Below are 20,850 nucleotides of genomic sequence, written 5' to 3'. Positions count from 1 at the left end.
GTTTTCATCCTTATCATTAATGTAGAAGTCAACAATTTTTTTAACTGCTTTTTCAATTTAGCAGCTCTTTACTTTGATCACTCAGTACTAAGATGCCTATGCCCCTTCATGCCAAGCCATCACTCTGCCAGTGATCCTCTCTTCTATCTGATGCCTCTCTCCATTCACATAAGGACTTTGGCTAGTGACTACTATATTTATTATGTCCAAATAGTACAAGGAATATGGCCTTTGCTCTCCCACCTGATCATTTACAATCAGTTAGTTGGTCTTACCTACAATACATGCACTTCAAACAATTTGAGACTTCAAAGAGTCTAGTTCAAGAGTTTAGTTCTTACTTTTCATGATATGAACTATGAACCAACTGTATTTGTGACCCTCTGGGGACCCAAACAAACCTACCTGAGATACTGTCCAGCATCTGATTAGCCAGAATTTATTGGCAAATGGTTAATGTAACACACCATTTCCACACTGCTGAAGAATTCTGAGCTCAGAGGACTTGCTCATATTCCAGACCCATGCTCTGTTTATATTTTCTTTGTCTTGAACAAAAATTGGCCTCATTGTGTGGGAGCAACACTGGAAAAGAAAAACAAGAAACATCCACTGAGAGAAAATGGATATTGTGGGAGCTAAGGAAATGTACATACTTTGCTGATTCCATTTTTGATGATGTCAGAGTCAAAGAATATCTCAAAAAAATCCCCCTCAACAACTTGGAATCAAAAGCTCTGTTCATCATAGTCTCTTGTTAAAAGAAGAAATGTAAACAATCTCCCTTGCCACCCCCAAATCTCCAAGACATGAAATCTAGCTCTAGTTGGATAGCCCCTCAGATGGAATCAAGGGTACATCTCCAGGGAGAGAGGCGTTAATGTATTGGGGGAGAGGAGGGGAGGCAGGAAAATTTGATTATGCTATGTGAGATGCAGTGATTCAAGCTGCTGCTTTTCACAGAGGCTGAAGAAGGGCAGCCTGACACTTTACAGATTGGGTGTAATACACAGGAAATTTGTCCTTTCTGCCAGAATAGTCTAGGGATTGGGCTACCCCCACTAGCCACTTTGCTTGGCTGGTAAAAGCTCAGGAGAAAAGGGTTAAATAAATGTTTGTGATATGATAAGGTGCTTGTTTATTCAAGGAATGACAGATTATTGGCTCCCAAGGCAGGGTTGAAAAATAGTACAAAGGAGCTGGCGCTCCCTTCACTGATGTGATTTCCTCTTAAGGTTTTGCTCCTTAGTAGGAACAATATGCACTGGGAATTAAGAGAGATGACCTGCTTTCAGACCAGAGCAGACAGCATACAGCCAATTTCTGAAGTCTCTGACTTTTACAGGATGAGTTTTCTTACTGAATCACTTCTTCTGCAGTTCTTGCAAAATAGGATAGTTGTTGTGATGAGGTAACACACAGGATGTCAAACCAATTATAAAATCACCAGTAAAGTGTCTGAACAGCTTTTCAACGGTATATAAAACTCTAGTCTAGATTTTGCTTCCTTTCACTTTTGCTTTAAAGCCAGCCCCTGTTTGCAAATTCTATTCTAAGTAAACTGTAACCATGAAGGTCCCAGGAGAGCTGATTGTCAAAGATGGATCATACATGGATTGCCTGGATTTCTCACAGATGAGATTCTCTTCCCATTTACTCCAGTTTAAATTAGGAGTAGGTCTAATGAAGTCTATGGGAAAATAAGACATCAAAGTGGCACTTAGACACGTAGGCCAGGTACACACATTACACTTTTACCAGTATAAGTGATCAGAAATCAGGCTATACCTATAACAGAACAGAAGTTTGGCACACAAAACCACAGGGTTCGAATTACACTTGGACTCTTGTGGGGGGTCTGCAGCAGTGGCAGCCAGAAGCCACCACCACTGCCACCGCCACCTGAGCTGCTTAGAAAGGTGCAGGGCAGGCCAAGGCTCTCGTCTCTTATGGAGGCGAGGGGTGCTCTCATGTCTTATGGGGGGGGCTTAGCCCCCCCCCCCCCTTCTATATTTCAAACCCTGCAAAACCAGCCTATACTTGTAACAGAAAGGGAGCTAGGCACACACAGGCTGGTTTAAAAATGGCATAACTTGGTCTAAGATTTACTCCCCCCACCAAAGAGTGAATGTGTGTTCTGTTTGCTACCGATCTCAACTACACTGCTTACAGAAAGCTGTGTAACTTAGATCAATTCTGCCTCAGGCTTTTTGAATATCTGTACCTAGCCTTAAACACTTAATGTACACAAATGAGGTGAATTTGATTGTCTTTGCACCTAAATAGCATATTGCTAGTCACATACCACAAACATGTGCATAGACTAAGAATGTACGCATGAAGCCAATTAAAAGCAGAGCGTGAAGGACTCTCCAAGGTTTTAGCAAGGATCCAGACTAGAACCCAGGGCTTTCCCCCTTCTAGAGAGGGGCCGCCTTCTCACAGAGATGCATCCTCTAACTTGCTTTCTTCTTCCAGGCCCCATGTATCTTGCTTTTATGGCTATCTAGGGGATAGCTTTAAAAGCAGTGCCAGAGAAGGGAAGTAGATAGTATCTAACTTATGCTATGGTAGTTAAAACATGGTGGTAGGAATTCAGAGAGATGCAGGAACAAACACCTGCTGGGCAAAGAAGACCCCTAGAACACAGGTGTCCAATTTGCTGGGCAAGTAACCTAACCACTTTTCTCTTGGGGCTCAAACAATGGAAGAGTTTCCTCTTCCATCCACAACAGATGTGTGTATGTAATTGTGTACCTGAGTAGACTACTGTGCATACTCAGTCTATGGCTGCATACTTATTTGTCCACAGTGTAGGGACAATAGAATTGTAACCTATGCTTAAGTGCCAATAATGCCATTTAGGCGGCTAGAAAGCTGCCATTTAGAGCAGCTTTCTAATACCCTCATGCTACAAAAAGAGGCTGGAAGAAGAGTTAGGATATGGCCCACTGACTTCAGTGATGTTACTTTTAGTTTATGCTATCTAACTAGGGTCACACTCTGACAGGTCCCAGTAGCAAAGCCTTAGTAGATGACACACCTAAGGGGTAAATGGGTGTGGAGTTAATCAATGGGTGTGGAGTGTTTTCCCACTGCCTTTATTCATGGGACAGTGAGAAAACATTTCCCATATTTCCTGGCTGATGCTCACAGAGGAAAACTTTGGGTCTAGAAGACTAGAGCCAGCTGATCATTTTCAGGATGACAGAAACTATTTCCTGCATGGATAAGTGTGACATTTCATATTATTAGTACAGATACACACTGTCTAGTTACAATACAACAAAAAATGAAGAAGGATTTCTTGCTCACAAGAGATGTGCTTGACAGTTTGAATGCAGAGACTGAGCTACTGTTGCCAGTACCATGTGATGAAGATATGGCTCTGCTGACATCATGATCCAGGCAGTCAACCAGAAGCTTAGCAGCATTGTTCAAGCTGCATGATACTAGTTATACTGGTATATTTTATGTACTGCAGAAGAGCATAATAACAGTTCCAAGTCACTGGGAAAATCAGGCAGCAGTTCCCAGGATCATGGAGAAAGTGACAGTTAAAACACACATTTGTTTTCAATGTTTGAGTTTGGCACTCAACACTTCTCAAATGCAACTATGCCAAACATCTTTTATGTTCTTTATTTTTTTCTTAAAGAAAATATGCTAACAATCCAACAGTGGAGTGCCAGAAACATTTGCTTTCCTTCCTATGAAGTGGGGCAAAGGAAAAAAAAACCAACAATTTTATGAAATGGTATACTCAAAGTGAGTCTCTTTTCATTGCTGGTAGGAATGACTTGTTGAACCCTCCTATAGAGAGAGAGAGAGAGAGAGAGAGAGAGTGGACAGATATTATGTATTTTGAGGCATTTATGCACACAAAAATATAGAATGGTTTATAATATCAAGCCTCTCTCTGCTTTCCAGATATACCAAGGCAAACACATGAAAAATAAAAATGTGTCCAGACCAAAACTCTTTGGAATCCTTCTGTGGAGTATAAATAAATAAATCCCATTGTCATAAGTGAATGCTATTCCTCTTTTTGCCCAGAGATTTTGTGGGACTTCAGATCACAACTATACATAGGCCTAAAGCAACATCCTGGACCTAAAGAATGATCTCAATGGCAGTTTGCCATTGGGAACAAAGGGGCTGGGATTAAGTTCCTGTTTTAGCCTAGAATGCCCCTCAATATGTTAAAAAGGTCTTGATCAAGGTAACAAGCACTCTGTCCCTAACAAGTTTACAGTTAGGCAAGTACAAAGCAAACAAAGGTGGGTGCAGACTGTACTAGAAAGCAGATTAATGTTCAAAGGCCAAGTCAAAGAAGAGAAGAGATAAGGGGAATGAAGTGATACTGAAAAGAGCTATTAAACTTAATGGTAGTCTGCTGATCAGCATCCAAACAGGGAAGGCTTTAAGTATCATTGCAAGACCTGAATAATTCAGACAGACATGGGGGATGGGCGGGAAGGCTTCTTTCTAAGGTAGAGGTACTCTTGGCTCTCTTCTCTTCTGCTTGTGTTTTTCTCTTTTGCACATTACTGTGGTATCTGTACCCTTTAGCTTTACTGGGAGGGTAATGTGAGGATAGCAATCATCTCACTCCATGTGTGATTAAGGAAGTGCACACAAATGAAGGAAAACTACCTGACTCTTGTATGAGCTGTGCACTAATGTGCTGGGAGGCTCACACACTCTGTGCACCCTCTAAATTTTCTGGGTAGTTTAGGAATAAGTGGGCATATCTACACAAGATGCTAAATGCACAGTAGACTAATTCATGGCAAAAGCCATGCTAATGTACAGTAGAATTAGTCTACTGCACATTAGCATCACTAAAAAGGTGTGTGCCAGCACTCCTGCGCAGTAGCACCCGTTACTATGCATTGAGTTAGTACCTGTTATTACAGCGCATTAATGAATGTGTAGACATGCCCATTGTGGTACAAAATCTGCTGCTTATTGAATTGTCACCTTGTACTCAGAATTGGAATGCAAGGGATAGATTTGCAGCTGGTGTGAATGGGCTTAGTTCCAACACAGCCAGTGGAACTAAGTCAGTTCACACCGGCTATGGATCTGATCCAGTTGCAAACAAACACTATATATTTTCCAAATCTGAACTGTCAGCCACCCCTGCTGATAGAAATGTTCTCACATATCTCCCCATCTTGCCATTCATGTTAATCTACTGAACTGCACTGGATGCTTTTAATATACAGATACCCTATCCATATTGTAATAGTTTGGGATAAGAGCCTTTTTTCCCCTGAAAAGGAACAGTGCATTAAAGCCATTACATAGTTTTATCTTCAGTTTTTGTTCTAAAATTATTTGACAATTTAAGAGTCAGGTTAAATGAAATATGTCCACATGGTGCTTAACTGAATTGGAGAAATGACAGTTCTGTTGCCACTGAGCTATTTCTCTTCCTAGACATGAAACTGGGCTTCCAACAAGCCTGCTTAACAGTAAGTCAATGTAAAGGTCTTGTAGGATGTAATATTTCTTTTCTAAGAGACTATGCTAAACCCAAGGATAATGAGGTTCAATTGGCAGGCAGTACTTCAGCATGAGCTCCTCAATCAGTCAGCAGGGCATTTGGTTGAGGTTTCACATTAGCCTTGTCACTGGGACAGCATCCATCATTTGGATGGGAGTGAAAACCCATGGCCTGCCTGACCTCCATGTACAGAGTACTTTTCATGGTGCCTGGGTTGTTAGCTCTGGTGCCCTCACTGTACTGTGACTTGGATAACTAGTATGATCTTCCTGCCTTTGCTCCTCTCTTTTCCATTGGGCACATTATTTGCTTCCTTGTGCTGCTAACACCATTATAATGGCTGCCAAACCCTACCCTTAGGGTTTCTTCACCACCAAGTGATCTCAGACTGGTGGCAATTCTAAACTTTTCTGTAGATGCTTTTTTGTAATGGCATGGATACTGGTTAGTGCTAACTTGACAATAGAATAAGATGTATTTTTTAAGATATTGTGATTTTAGTGTTCATTATAGTCCTTGCCCCTTTTACAGGGGTAATGTTTCCTGAATGTCTTCAGTTTCCCCAGCCTGGCTCTGACCCATAAGACCCAAAATTTTGCTCTGTTCATTTCTCACTAGTTTTGCACAAGAGGAAACTCATTTTATCTTATATGAGCAACTGATCAGTTATACTGTATGCCCACTGCATGGATAAAGTAGGCTGGCAAAAAGCTCCTCTGTCCTCCTCCTTTCTTATAGTACTGCAAGCGGCAGCTTCTCTTGGTCCACAGGATCTATGCATACTGTATGAAAAAAAACATTACTGCAGACCTAACCTTCTAGAATTTCCTGACTTAATCTCAAGATCTCATTAACATTCATTTTATCATGCATGTTTCAATTCTTTTGTTGTATGCACCGCTGTAAATCATCACTAATTCCACTGAAGTCACTGGAATTACACTGTAAGTGAAAGGATAATCAGGCAATAATAATTCTGTACTGTAAAAGCACACATTTGTGAAAGTTTTTATCTAAATCATAATGTTCAGACAAGATTTCCAGGCCAAATTTTGTGGTCTCAAGAGGTTTAAGCAAAGTCCAGATGATCATCCAAACTGTTGTTTGATTATCTCACCCCACCCAAACTGAATTTACAAACCTTCCTGGATTCACCCATTGCCAGTTCTTGAAAGAATAGTAACTGAGTTCAATGTATCTGTACTAATTAATTGAGTCTGTCATTTGGTAAATTTAAGAGGTTTTGGCCGATGTACCTTAGTCAAGCAAATGCTTTATCTGGAAGCGTAAAGTACATTGTTAATATTATATGCACTAGATATGTGTGTTGTTTTACTTTTGGTTACATAGGAGATACCAAGGTTAGCACTGTCATTCAGAGGCTGCATATACAAGTGACAAGCTGGATATACTGCAAACATGATGGAAGAGTAATGGGTCAGTGAAAGAATCCCTGTCTCATTCTTATCTATTTATGGCTAAGTATTTATTGGTCAATATTTTTGCTTTGCTGTTAGAAACTACATAGTCATTACAGGTTTGTGGATAGTGAATTGTTCTCTTCAGTTGTTAGGATATATTATTCATCTGTAACATACAGCACCTACTGTTTGACAATGATGAGAAGCAAATTAGCTGAATTATGAAGAAGTCCCTTTAGGCTAGGGGCAGACATTCAAAAGGCCTGAGCCTGAATTTATTCAATCTTTGCAGCTTAGTCTAACCTGACTAGGCTGAACTGGTTTGAAACTGAACAGACATTCTCTCTGGACTGAGGAAATTCAGGCACATGCCTGCAGTGGCTCAAGCTAGATGCCGGAGGGCACTAGGGAGCTGAGCTGAGTGGGGCATGGCCAGGCCCTTGCAGGACTCTCTCATTAGGGAGGTCTGCCTGTATGGTCCCAGGCTTTTCCCCAGCAGCTGCTTAAGGAGTGGGAGTGTTGCCAGCCCTCAGCCCCGGGTTAGCATGCTGAGACTGGGGTGGGGAGTTGGAGTGCATGCATCTGTTGATGATACAGTGGTTTTCAATCTCCCTCCCTGCTTCATCATACTGTCTGCAGCAAACTGACAGGAAAGCAAGCCAGCTTGGAGCGGGGTGGGAGGCTAATAACAGTCTTTATCATCTGATTAGCAAAACAATAGCCTCTCTTCCCACTACAAACTTCTTAAACAGCTTACTGGCTGACCTGTTGATTAGCTCCAAAAGCCCTAAGTGTTCAGTGTGTGTGTGTGTGTGTGTGTGTGTGTGTGTGTGTGTGTGTGTGTGTGAGAGAACAAATATTATGTATTTTGAGGCATTTATGCACACAAAATTATAGAATGGTTTATAATACCCTGCCTCTCTCTCTCTGGGCCCAATTTGCCTATCCCAGTGAAATTGGAGAGAGAGACACACACACACACACAGACAGACACCTCTCGGCATTAGCTAGCATACCATGTGCTGGCTACGGTCTGAACTATAAAAGAGAGGAGGAAGGAATCTCTGCTTAAGTAGTGAGGCGGGGGGGAGGAGGCACAGGGAAGACAGCAGACCCTGCTGTGCCTGCAAGTCTGTGCTGAGCTCCAGCAGAGGGGAGAGTCTAGCCCTGCTGTGGAGCAGACAGCCCAGCCCAGAGAGCATGCCGGGATGCTGGTATACTCAGCTGCTGGGGGATTTAACTTAAACCAGCAAGGGGTCTGGGAATGACATTGCATAAACTGGTTTGAACCAAATCAGTTAAGTATGATGCTACATTCTTCCAGGTTTATCTCAAACTGGTTTCAGCCATTTTCAAACTGGTTTATGTGCACTGAACATGTGTTCTATTACAGCTTTAAACCAGTTTCTGATCACTTAAACTGCTTTATGTGTAATGTCTGTCCCTAGCCCAGGTGGAAAAAAATAGTTTTGTAGAATTAAATCAGGTCTCTCATACCAAAGTGGCCCTCCACTACCAAAAGGATGTGGACAAATTAGAGAGAGTCCATTGCAGGGCAGTGGAAATGGTTATAGGGGTGGGGCACAAGACTTCTGAGGCTTATTTAGTCTGGAGAAGGGAAGACTGAGGGGATTTAATAGCAGCCTTCAACTACCAGAAGTAGGGGGGGTTCCAAAGAGCATGGAGCTCAACTGTTCTCAGTGGTGGCAGATAACAAAACATGGAGCAAGGGTTTCAAATTGCAGCAAGGGAAGTTTAGGTCTTATATTAGGAAAAATCTCTCTCACAAAAAGGGGTAGTAAAGCACTGGAACAGGTTACCCAAAGGGGTTGTGGACCTCCTGGAGGTTTTTAAGACCCAACTAGACAAAGCCTTGGCTGGAATGATCTAGTTGGAGATGGTCCTGCTTTGAGCAAGAGGTTAGACTAGGTGACCTTCCATCCCTAATTTTCTATGATGTTATGATTCTAAAAGACATCCTACTGCCCTAGATCATACTGGTGATGCCAATGTATTTGCCATCCCAAGTTCCTGGGACAATCACTAGGAGATTAGAACGCCTCATATGTTACAGAGCCATATGGGCCAAATCCCATTCTTGTTATGGTCCATTACAGGTTTGGAACAAGGCCTACACCTCACTTTATAGCATTTAATTTATACTCTCAGCAAATAACTATGAACCACTCACTTGGATGTACAGCCCTCTTGCTCAGAATACCTGTTCTTCTCACTCAGTACCACACTTCCTCAGCCAGACCACTTGTCAGCCAAACAAAATGCATTCAGTATTTAGATGACCTCCTCAGACACTTTAGCCTTTCCTGTCTCTGGAAAACACCCCCTACTTGGACCTGCTCAGATATACACGTTCTCATTCTGAGTGAGGCTTCTTATGCTTATGCCACCTCTTTTCTGTCCCTCTCTGTCAACAACAGGCACACAAAGCCACTCCTCCTATCCCTCCAACATATACCCTATTGTCACCCAAGCACACACCTCAGCCTCCTCTCAGGCTACCAAGTAGAGCATTAATATTAAAGAGGATTAATAAATCTCTGTAGAAAATCCAGAAATCCAAAGGTTTTAATAGATATTTTCCCCTAGGTCTCTGCAGCTCTGTAACCTACACCCTTCCTTTCCCCTTGTTTCCTGCTTGTGGCCCTTCCTCTGTCTGTCAGGAGGATCTTTGTTGAAATTAAAGCTTGGTCATGTGTAATGTACAGTACTTCTAATGCATAATGCCCTGAGGTGGAAAATCTTTCTTTTAACGCTACTTGATCTTTGCCGCCACTGATTTAAGAAAACACGCTCCAGGGAGACGGGAGGAACGACCTTTCTGAAATGCTTCCTCCGATTGTTCCTCTACCTATGAAGGGCATTGAGCATGATCTTTGGCTCTTTAAGGGACAGCAGGGAAAGAAATACTTTGGCTTGAGTATGGGCAGAGGATAGCACCATTCCAGTGCTAGACACCAGTTACAAAATCCACAGCTTTCTGAGAATCAAACATTAGTAGAAATATTTTGTAAAGCTGTTGCTAAGATGCAGGCTTAAACAAAGACACTTTACAAACACCAAACACAGTGTTACAGTATGGGCCTACCTGTATAATGGGCTCAACTAGAAAAAAAAATTGGATTCAGATCTGGTTCTACATCTGAACTTCAGTACAATGGCACAATAAAATCAGACTTCAAAGGACCATTTTGTGTTTCAAGGATCCGATCCTGATCTCACACTAGTATAAAATCAGAAGCAACTCCACTGAACTCAGCGAAATTATACCTGTGTAGAACTGCTACAGCTGAGATCAAAATCAGATATAGGGACTGATTAACATTCCTATGAAAATTACCTTACGCTTCTCCGACTGCGTAAAGGGACCTTAAATTGGAAGTATATTTACTTTTAGCCATCAGAACAATTCAAAGTAGTAACTATTAATATGAATTGGGCCCCCTGATATTTTCAAGCATATGTATGTGTTTTCACCTGTTTTTGTCCAATTCCCTCACCTGTGAATTTGAGATATCGACATGTTGATATTTACTTTTTTGCATCTCTATCAGCACTATTTGAAGAACATTCCATAGATAAAACTAACTTCATAACTCACACTGCAATATATTAAATTAAAGGAAAGTTGTAAATACACCATATATACAGTATACACTGTCAAATATATTGAAAGATGTAAACATAAATCAGAGTACACCTCATAAGAAACCCTTCTACCTTTTATGAGTATAAAATATGAAGCACATAATTACATACCAGTGTATATTTTTACATACTGTCTTTTTCCTTAGCCAAAGATGAAAGCTAGTTACAGATTTATTCTAGTGAAAATGTAGATGTTTGTGCAAAGTGAACTCATTCTTTGTTTACATAATCCAGGGATTTCAGCTAACTTATCAAATAACTACCTTGTCTTCATTCACTGGCTCTCAGAAGTCTTTAGTTTTGTTCCACAACTGTGTGATTAGTCAGGGCAGCACAGGCAGCAGATGCTGAGGACTGCATAAGAGGTTTTAATGTAGCTAAAATGCACCAGAGAGGTTTCTTTCTGCAGAAGGCGGTAGACGCTTTGCTGTTGGGCTGCTTGGTAAAAATCACACCAGGAAGCCAGGATAAAAGAGAATGGAACACAGAATAGCACCTTCTCTCCAGAATGATACCAAAATGTGTGAAAAACATCTGCCACACAAGGATCTTTAACATAATCCTCGTCACATTCCTCATAAACCTGGACCCTGACCTGTTGCTTCTATCTGATTTATTCTTCTTTGGCAATCCCTCGCAGTCAAGGATGATCAGCTTCCATGATTGTCTTATCTGTATGTCTTAAGCTGGTTGATGAGACCTATCTGGGATTGACAGACTCTACTGCAGCTTGAACATGTTTTTCTGGGCGGGATGGGTGGCGCTGGTTTCTTGATTTGGTCCATGACATGATGTTTTTGCCGCTCCTGCTTTTCCATCTCCTGTTTCTGTTGTAAAGTTTCAAAGTACCAAGATTTCTACAGCAGACTTTTCCTCCATTTGGGGTGGTCCTGGGCAATAATCTCCCACAAGCTGATATCAATGTTGCATTTTTTAAAGTTGTGCTTAAGGACATCCTTGAAATGTTTTCTCTGCCCCTATCTTGAGTGTACACCTTGGCTGAATGGAGAGAATAAAACTTGCTTCACAAATCTGGAGTTGGACATTCAGATGACATGGCCAGACCAACCAAGTTTATGTTGGATGATCATTGCCTCAAACATCTACCCAATTTACAATAGGAAGAACTAGCTAGCACAACGGCTTAATTGCAGTTGGGTCACTGGTTCAAATTCTGTGTAAATGGGTAATAATAGGAATTAATTTATCTCTTGTATAACTTGAACTTCTGGAGAGGAATAACTGAAGGGTAGATAACACAAGTTAGTTCTGCAATGGTGAAATGAGATAATGGTTTCAGAGCATTTCCTAGGAGAAGCTACAATATCTTGTAATTAGTATTCAATAGCACCCTTGATGAATACAGTGCTTTGTTAGAGTCTGAGTAGAGGGAATGGATATACCCTCTCACCTGTAAGTGAGGTCTCTCAGTGGAGGCAATGTGAAAAAAATGGTTTAGCATGATTCTTTCTGCTTCACCTGTGCAGTGGATAAGTATAAGGTTTTATTTTTTTATAGCCAAAACCTACTAACAGCACTGAATTTGCATACACTAGGAAGGACAGTCTGTGAATGTGTGCCAAGAACTCCTGCATAGTTGAGAGCAATCTGAACACACATGTATGTGTAGGGCTTTTTAAATAAAGGAATAACATGTATGTGTGAATCTATATATAATATAAAGAAAGGCAAAAATAAAAATGTAGAAGCTTAGCAAACATGCAGACATGTTCATAGCTCCACGAGTAGTGTGGAGAAAGGACCACTGGTGCTTTCACTTTGATAACAGAATCCATTGTGCCTTTAAACCAAATGTTTTAAGTATGCCTAAAATAAATTATTGTCTCAATTGTATAAATCTTTCCATTGGCCTCTTAAATTATCATTAGCTATTTGGGAAACATATTTTTTGGTTTTATAAGGAAAAAATGCCTATTTTAGTCCCTTCCAAATAACACTTAACTCTTTGACATGAGGTCAGCTAGAGGATTTTGGGTTTTTTTTTTCCTAATCTGCTAGTAGTCCCCTATGAGACACGTGAGAACTGGGACTTGTCTGCTGGCTTGTTTTCCACAGCTGATCCATTAGAATCCTGCTCTTCCTAGCCTCCCTGGCACCGCTTTGATCAGTGACATGTTTAAAAAAAAAAAAAGTGAAAGGCACTTCTCTGATCAGGCATCCCTCCCCTTCACTAAATCATCCTGAGCACTTTAAAGCTACAGGAACCAGAGTGTAGGACCTCTTAAGTCTGTGAGGTTTCATGACAGCTCTACGTAAAACATCCAGACACAAGACAATAACGCACTTCACCCAGTTGCTTCTCTTCCCTGTTTTGGTTATTAACCTCTTCACCACTGGCTCACACTGTGGTGGAATGTATTCAAATTCATTTCAAGCCAATCAACCTTCCCTTGCAATCCCTAAGCAGCAGACCTAGATTACCTCCTGTACCTTGTATGAGAAGGAAGCAGAGAAACTCCAAAGGAGTTTGATCTCTGTGTTTGCTTGTTCACATCCAATGCAATCTGACTGTCAGAGAATTTGTATTCTACTTCTCCTCTCCAAGGGACCATTCTTGTGCTTGTGTTTGCTCAAGCTGAGGGTCTTTCTAAATAGCAGTGATAAAAATCTATTGACTAATTAGGGAAGTCTGTGCTGGGCCTTCATGCGTGAGAGGGTAATGAGCGGGGAAGGGAAGATGTGAGTGGAGCCTGATGAATAGGGGAGGAGCATAATAGTCTGGAAATGATGCATGCATGGGTCTAGTCCCCCTGTAGGTCAGATTCACTGTTTGTGCAAACAAAACCAGCCTGCCAGTAAGTCCCCAGGCAAAAAGAAATATATGCTATGACTTCTGAAACTATGTCTGTATGGCCTCCCTCCCAACTCCAGGATTTCACTAAGAAAATACGCATCATACGTTCATTTCTCCTCGTGCATGCACAAGATTGGCAACAGGTAAACTAGAAAGGTTGAAGTGGCCCCTAAGCAGCTTCCAGTATTTGCCCCTGGGCTGCATTCAGGCTCTTTGTCTCAGGGTCTCCCAGCTACTCAGAGCCACTCATAAGCTGTCGAGTCTAATTACCAGCCTCTGGTATGTTGGGACAAGAGTGAGTGGCCAGGGTTTATTTTCTCAGTAGTAGTCCCAGGGTCAATAGAGAGGCTATAAAGATGCTCTAAGTCAGTGGTTCTCAGCCTTTTTTGGACCAAGACCCATTTGTAAACATTGATGGCCAGTCCCAACCCAGTGCCCCTCACTCCCGACCCACTACCCCCTTGGTCCCCAGGGGGCAGGGGCTGGGTGTGTGGGGAAAGGGAGGGCCCAAGCAGCCTCTATCAGCCCCCTGCAGGCTGGAACTCTGCCAGCCTGCAAGGGAAAAGCCACGGTTTCCCAGGGTTTTCTCCTTTAAAGGAGAATCCATTTTTAATGTTTGTTAATCTATTTTTGTTCATGACCCTTTCATATATTCTTGTGACCCACTTTTGGGTCACGATCCATGGGTTGAGAAACACTGCTCTAAGTGACAAACAGACTATACACTCAATAGAGACAGCAACAGCCATGAGCACTGGCAGCACACAGTAGTCAAGTGGAGTTTACCCTGTGGGAAAAATGGGGAAAACAAACAAAACAAGAGGTCCCACCACAGTAACTGATAGGAACTGAATCTAGAAGCTGCTATAAATAATGCATGCAGCTCTAGCTATGGAAAAGATGGCACATCTGATCTGTTTCTGCCTGTAACAGAAATAAGAGCTGCCCCCTCTATTGGGCATGTTATAAAAACCTAGAAAGAGACACAGAGCACAAACTGCCCCCAAAGGTTAAAGGTTTCAGGGTCCAATACATGAATGACTAGTGCTGCCTCTTGAGTCAGGGGGGCATATGTCCCCGCAGCGACCAGTCAGGGACTGGGGGGTCCCCTTGCGGCCAATCTCACTCACCAAAAAGCAGCCGTGGCTGGCAGCCCCACTCCCTAGCCGGTACTCATGCACCACTTGGGAGCACGGCTGCTTTACCTGGCAGCCCTGCTCCCCAGCCAGCGGTCACAGGGTGGGGCTCCCACCTGCCTCCCCTGCCCGTTGCCTAAGCAGCAAGTGTGGCCATCAGGGGGGTGCACCAGTGCTCTCAGGGGGTGCACGTGCACCCCCTACACATCACCACTGGTCCAGTATCATCAGTGGCAGCCAGGAGCATAACTAGGGACCCTCTACATGTTACAGGTATTGCACAATTAACCAGTTAATTGTGCAGTTACCTTGAGACCAGCTGCACAAGCAAAGTACCTATTACATGATAAAAAGCTCCAACCAGCTATAAAGTTAGATCTTGAAAATGTGTACCAACTTTATAGCTGCTTACTATCAAACTTTAATTTGCACATGTATCAGGGTCTCTTCTGAGGCTGGGAGTCTGTAAGCTGACAGGGCTCTCAGCCACAGGGGTGCAACCACCAAGCCCTGGGAATTGTGGCTGCTGTGATCCCTAAGGGTCAGGGGATCATGAAGCCCCTGGGCACACACAGGGCTCTTGGTGCCTGCTGCGCCTCACCTGCAGCTGGGACAGAGAGGCTGGTGGCTGGTAAGTGGGCAGGACTGGGGTTTTTGCTCCCCCCCACCACACTGCACAGACCACTGCTGGGAGGGCCACTGCCAGGCTGGGGAGTAAGTTTCTCCCCCCGCCTCTCAGAGAGGCTGTCAGCCAGCAAGGGAGCAGGTCTGCAGCTTTTGCAGCCTGGCTCACTGTGCTGTGCGGGGGGAAAGCTCCCACCTCTGGTGGGGCTTCCCCACAACTCACCACGCAGATCCCTGCTAGGTGGGGCTGGTGCTTTCATAGATTGTTAGGGGCTGGAAGGGACCTTGCAGATCATTGGGTCCAGCCCCCCACTCTAGACAGGAAGACAACTGGGGTTGATGACCCCAGTGAGGTGACTGTCCAGTCTCCTCTTAAAAACCTCCAGGGTAGGTGACTGCACTGCCTTTGGAGGGAGTTTATTCTACAGTCTGGACACCCTGACTGTGAAGGAGTTTTCCTGGTATTAAGCCTGAAGCGGCCTTCCAGGAGTTTGTATCCATTGGTCCTGGTCTTCCCCGGGGGTGCCCTAGTGAACAGTTGTTTACCGAGCTCCTGATGCACTTCTCTGATATAGCGGCAAGCCGCTATCAAGTCCCCTCTCAACCTTCTCTTCTTTAGGCTAAAAAGGCCCAGGTCCCTCAGCCTTTCCTTGTATGGCTTGCCTTGCAAGTCCCTGATCATATGGGTGGCTCTTCTCTGGACCCTCTCAAGCTTTTCCATGTCCTTATTGAAGAGTGGCATCCAGAACTGGATGCAGTACTCCAACTGCGATCTCACCAGTGCTGATTGCAGTGGGAGTATCACTTCCTTAGTTTTACACGAGATGCATCGGTTGATGCATGCCAGCATGTTATTTGGTCTGCTGACCACCACCTCGCACGGACGGCTCATATTCATGCGATGGTCAATCATTACCCCTATATCCCTTTCGGCTGTGGTGCAAGTCAAGCTGTCACCACCGGGCCTGTATGTGTGTTGAGGGTTGTTTGCCCCCAGATGGAGCACCTTACATTTGGAAGTGTTAAACATCATCTGGTTCCAGTCTGCCCAGCTCTTGAGTCTGTCCAGGCCTGCCTGTATCTGCAACCTATCTTCCGACATGACCACACTGCCCCATAACTTAGTGTCGTTCATGAACTTGGCCAGCAAGCTTTTCACTCCCCCATCCAAATCATTGATAAAGCTGTTGAAAAGCACCGGTCCAAGCATGGACCCCTGAGGGACACCACTGGCCACTTTGCACCAGGATGACACAGATCCATTTATGAGAACTCTCTGGGTCCTACCCTGTAGCCAGTTTCCCACCCACTGAACTATCGAGCAGCTGAGGCCACAATCTTCCAGTTTTCCCACAAGGATATCATGGGATACTAGATCAAAAGCCTTTTGGAAGTCTAGGTATATAGCATCTACCTTGTCTCCCATGTCCAGGTGGTCAGAGATCCAGTCATAGAAGGAGATGAGGCTGGTAAGACAAGACATACCCATGACAAAGCCATGCTGGCTATCATTCAGAATCTTACCTTCCGTGAGTGTATCGCATATAGATTCTTTAATGAGCTTTTCCAGGATTTTTCCTGGGATAGAGGTTAGGCTGATTGGCCTATAATTTCCCCAGTCCTTCCTCTTCCCCATCTTGAAGATGGGCACAATGTTGGCCCTCTTCCAATCCTCAGGTATTTCCCCTGTGTGCCAGGAGTTCTGAAAGAGCTTTGCCAGGGGCTCCACAATTACTTCAGCCAGCTCCTTCAGCACTCTCAGATCCAGTCCTGCTGACTTATAAATGTCTAGCTTTTCTAGTTGGCATTGCACCCGCTCAGCATCCACAGTGGGGAGGCTGTTATTCCTGGCATGTCCCCTCTGAGCCTTATCTCGCTTGTCTTTCCCTTTGCTCCGGTAAAATACCGAAGCAAAGTAGGCAGTAAGGAGTTCATTTTTTCCTGAATGTTGGTTACCAGCTGTCCCAAGGTGTTAAGCAGGGGTCCCACACTTCCATTTGTTTTTCTTCTACTGCCTACATACCTAAAGAAGGACTTCTTATAGTCCTTGACTCCTGTGGCTGACCTAAACTCAGTCACCGCCTTGGCTTTCCTGATCATTTCCCTACAAGTGCTGGCCACTGTTGTATAGTCCTCCTTGAGGACAACCCCTAGCTTCCACTGTGTGTACACCAATTTTTTCTTTTTTAAGAGGACCACAACGTCCTTATGAGCCAGGAGGGCTTGTCAGCCCTTCTGCTACCTTTCATCTTTGCGGGAACAGTTTTATTTTGTGCTTCGAGGATTGTATCCTTGAGCAACAACCATTCTTTGTACAACCCATTTGCCTTCCCTTCCTGGTCCTGCATCGCCTCCCCTACTAATGCTCTGAGCCTGTTGAAGTTAGCATTTTTGAAGTCTAGGACATCAATTCTGCTGGTTGATTTGTTGACCTTGTGGTGGACAGTGAACCTGATAATTTCATGGTTGCTGTCACCCAGGTTACCCTCAACGTTCAAGCCACTCGCCAGATCATCTTCCTTGGCCAAGACCAAGTTTAGGAGAGCGTTACTTCTGGTTGGCCCTTGCACTTCCTGCAAGGCTGACAGGAGCAGGTAGGATGCAGGCTAGGGAGTGGAGGCTTTACTGCCTCCACTCTGTGACAGCTGGCGGTGGGCCAGCCCTATGCCACCAAAGTAGGCAGCACAACCCAGGGCTGCAAAGCATCTTGGGATGCTGGGGGACTGTGAGGTAACTTGAGTCAGGAGGGGATCTAGGACCAAGTTCAATACATTGATTTAACCTATACTGATACTGATCCACCCAGATCATGAAGTTTGATACTGAATCCAACCAGATTTCCCTTAAACTGGGTGCAGCCATTTTGAAAAAGTGGTTTATTTGCACTGAGCTTCTGTTATGTTACAGGTCTGAATCAGTTTCTGATCACTTATACCAGTTTAGGTGTAACTTTCTGTCCCTAGCCACAGTGTTTCTTCTCTCATGTACATAACTAATGAAAAGTAACATCCTTGAAGTCAATAGACATATATCAGTTTAAAATCTGTGTGTGTGAGGTAATCCAATCTGTAGTTGCATAGGGATATTAGGCAAAGGGTGAGGTACAGAGGTCAGGAGAGACATTTTGAAATTGCACACTCAGGTTAAGCGATTGGTTTGGAGGGAAGCCCCCAAGGAGTGGAGTAAGGTGTTCCCATTCTCCAATCCCATCGCTGTCACCAGCTTGCTTTGATGTTGCTTTGGGAAAAGCATCTAACCTTATTCCCTGAGTCTTTCCAACTATCAAATAGGAAAACGAATTTAGTATACACACCTACCAAAAAGTTGGGAGGTTTGATTAACCCAGTGGGCTTCTACCTCTTCTCCTTCGTAACAGAAACCAGATCACAACCCCACACACTGAAAACTAAAGAATTAAATCTTATCCTTCAAACATATGTGCCACATCTACCCATGTGCTTAACTGTGGGGTAAACTAATTAGCTGTAGAATAAAGTGTTACTGTCTAAATGTGCAATGGTATTAGGCCGCAATAAAACTAATTTACACCTCAGTAAGATAGTACTTACAGTGGGGTAATTTACTGCAATTAAACACACATGTAGATGTTGACCATGGGCATAAATTGTGCCCAATCAGCAGCAGGCCAGACTCGTACCTGCCACCTAGCCACATGGCTCTGCACTTTTACCTCATGCCCCCAGTTACCTCCTCTGCTGCCCAGTATCACCACCTGGAGCCTGGGGCTCACCCCCCATGCTTCTTGGCAGCCTGAGCCTGCTTCTTCCCAGCTCATGTGCCCAGGACAGCAGCAATTTGTGTAGATGCTGCACCTAGGAGTAGTTTACTCAGCTCAAGCTGCTCCGGAATGTATTGCTTCACATTAATTGCATGTGTAAATGCACCCATGAAGTGCTAAACTAATACTAAATACTGCTTATTTGATGTAGTATCATGCATAGAAGAAGTGCTCAGTTCCTGAAAGGCAATAATGCTACTACAAAATAGCTGTGATGGGCGCTTCAAAGTCCTTTTAACTTGTTGTCAACCCATATGTGCATACCAGACATTGTAGAAAATCTCCATGAGCAGACAGCTACTGAAGCCATTTTATGGAAATTCCCTAAACCACAGCTTTCTTTCTCCCCACCCATCTCACCCCCACACATTAATTCCTTGCCTTTTATGACCATCTTTTCATAGACCTGGTGGATGAAGGGGGGCATTATGCTCCTGAATGTCAAATTTTCTTGTTTCTATGAGTTGGCAGGGTAGAGAGGATAATATAACAGGGTTGCTTCTAGGCAGAGGCTTCCTGAGACTGATACTTTTGTAGACCAGAGATGAAGGAATCTTTAAAACATGCTTTAAAAAAAAATACTGTAGTATCTAACAGCTCAGTAATTGATGGGGCAGTCTGTATGGAATGGGACCACGCATCTGCTTTTCAAGCATGTTCTAGGGTATTTCAATCTTTACCTTCGGAAAAAGCCCCTCAAAGAAGTGAGGGGTACTGCCAGGTAACTTACTTTATGAAGGCTACTACTTTCCTTTCATATTTTTACAGGCCCTGCCTTACAGTACTGTCAGAAGTGTAAATCTGAGGAGGAAGAAGGAAACACAGATCTTTGCACTATTGTAATTCAGACCTTGGCTGAAGGAGAATCTTTTCATATTCTAGGTATTCCTTATATTATAAATCATGATGACTAGATCCTATAAAAAAAAAATCTCAGAAACTCCCAATCAGTTTCTCTACAAACCAGCTCCACAACACCTAGCCCCTTTGAAATCATAAGTAGGATAGTTGAAAACAGGAAAGAGAAAGAGAAAACAAGCACCTTTGTAAAATCAGGGTGAAACTTGACCCTGCAAACACATCTATTTTTCAAATTGTATGTAGATGTATGACCTCCATTTTATAATTTAAAAAAATGTGCAATTAGCTTAATCAGATCTGTGGGAAGAAAAGCAGTCACTGAGTCTCAAAAGGCAGGTTCTGAGAAACTGCAGCCAACTTTTACTGAGGCTGACTGGAGACACTACATCACAAACAGCATGAACTGTGCCAAAGCCTTCTTCCTGTGAAAAATGATGTTTCAATTTAGGCTCCTGTATATTATATTTGTTAATCTCCCTCTCGCTCACTCACACTCTCTCTCTCTCTTTGTAAATTGAAGAATGAAGACTGTATTTCCTCTTATTGATACGGGCATTAAATCCTAATTTCTCAATGAAAAGGAATCGGGTTAATCACTCCCGTTTCTCATCAGCTTTGTGTGTCCACAGTATCAGAAAGATCAGAAGATCAGAAATGAGACACCCCCATTGGGTTTTAAAAAGCCAAAATTCATTCAGTTTTTGGACTGAAGAAATTTCCAAGAATGGAGAACAGAACTATCCCTACCCTAGTTTCATTATACAAGATGTTGTATTCAGCAACTTTATGGACAAAGTGCTGAAGGTATTATTAGCAATCATGAGGGGAAAGCTGAGTTTGGACTCAAAGGTCAGTTCCTCCCTTCATGCAAACAAAACTTGAAGCTGTGTAAAGTCCAAGACCAGTTCCTTTAACCTTTTGGTAGAATGAAGCCTCTCAATTCATTCTTAAATAATTTTCTGTCTTGCTTAAACAGCAGCAGAGCTAGGCTAAAGAGTAAAAAAGGTGGGGGAGGA

General features: G+C 43.2%; 1 long non-coding RNA gene across 3 annotated transcripts in view; it reads right to left on the bottom strand.

The window, feature by feature from the left end:
• LOC109283073 (uncharacterized) overlaps nt 1-20,850 on the bottom strand; it is a 93,800-nt gene that overhangs the window by 32,979 nt on the left and 39,971 nt on the right. For all 3 annotated transcript variants that reach the window (XR_009460754.1, XR_009460755.1, XR_009460756.1), the window contains one exon: nt 406-585. This is a non-coding gene — a long non-coding RNA (uncharacterized LOC109283073). The remainder of the gene's footprint in view (nt 1-405; nt 586-20,850) is intronic.

Source organism: Alligator mississippiensis, chromosome 3, assembly GCF_030867095.1.
Source record: "Alligator mississippiensis isolate rAllMis1 chromosome 3, rAllMis1, whole genome shotgun sequence".
Lineage (NCBI taxonomy): Eukaryota > Metazoa > Chordata > Crocodylia > Alligatoridae > Alligator > Alligator mississippiensis.
This window is presented reverse-complemented; position numbering and strand designations above follow the sequence as displayed.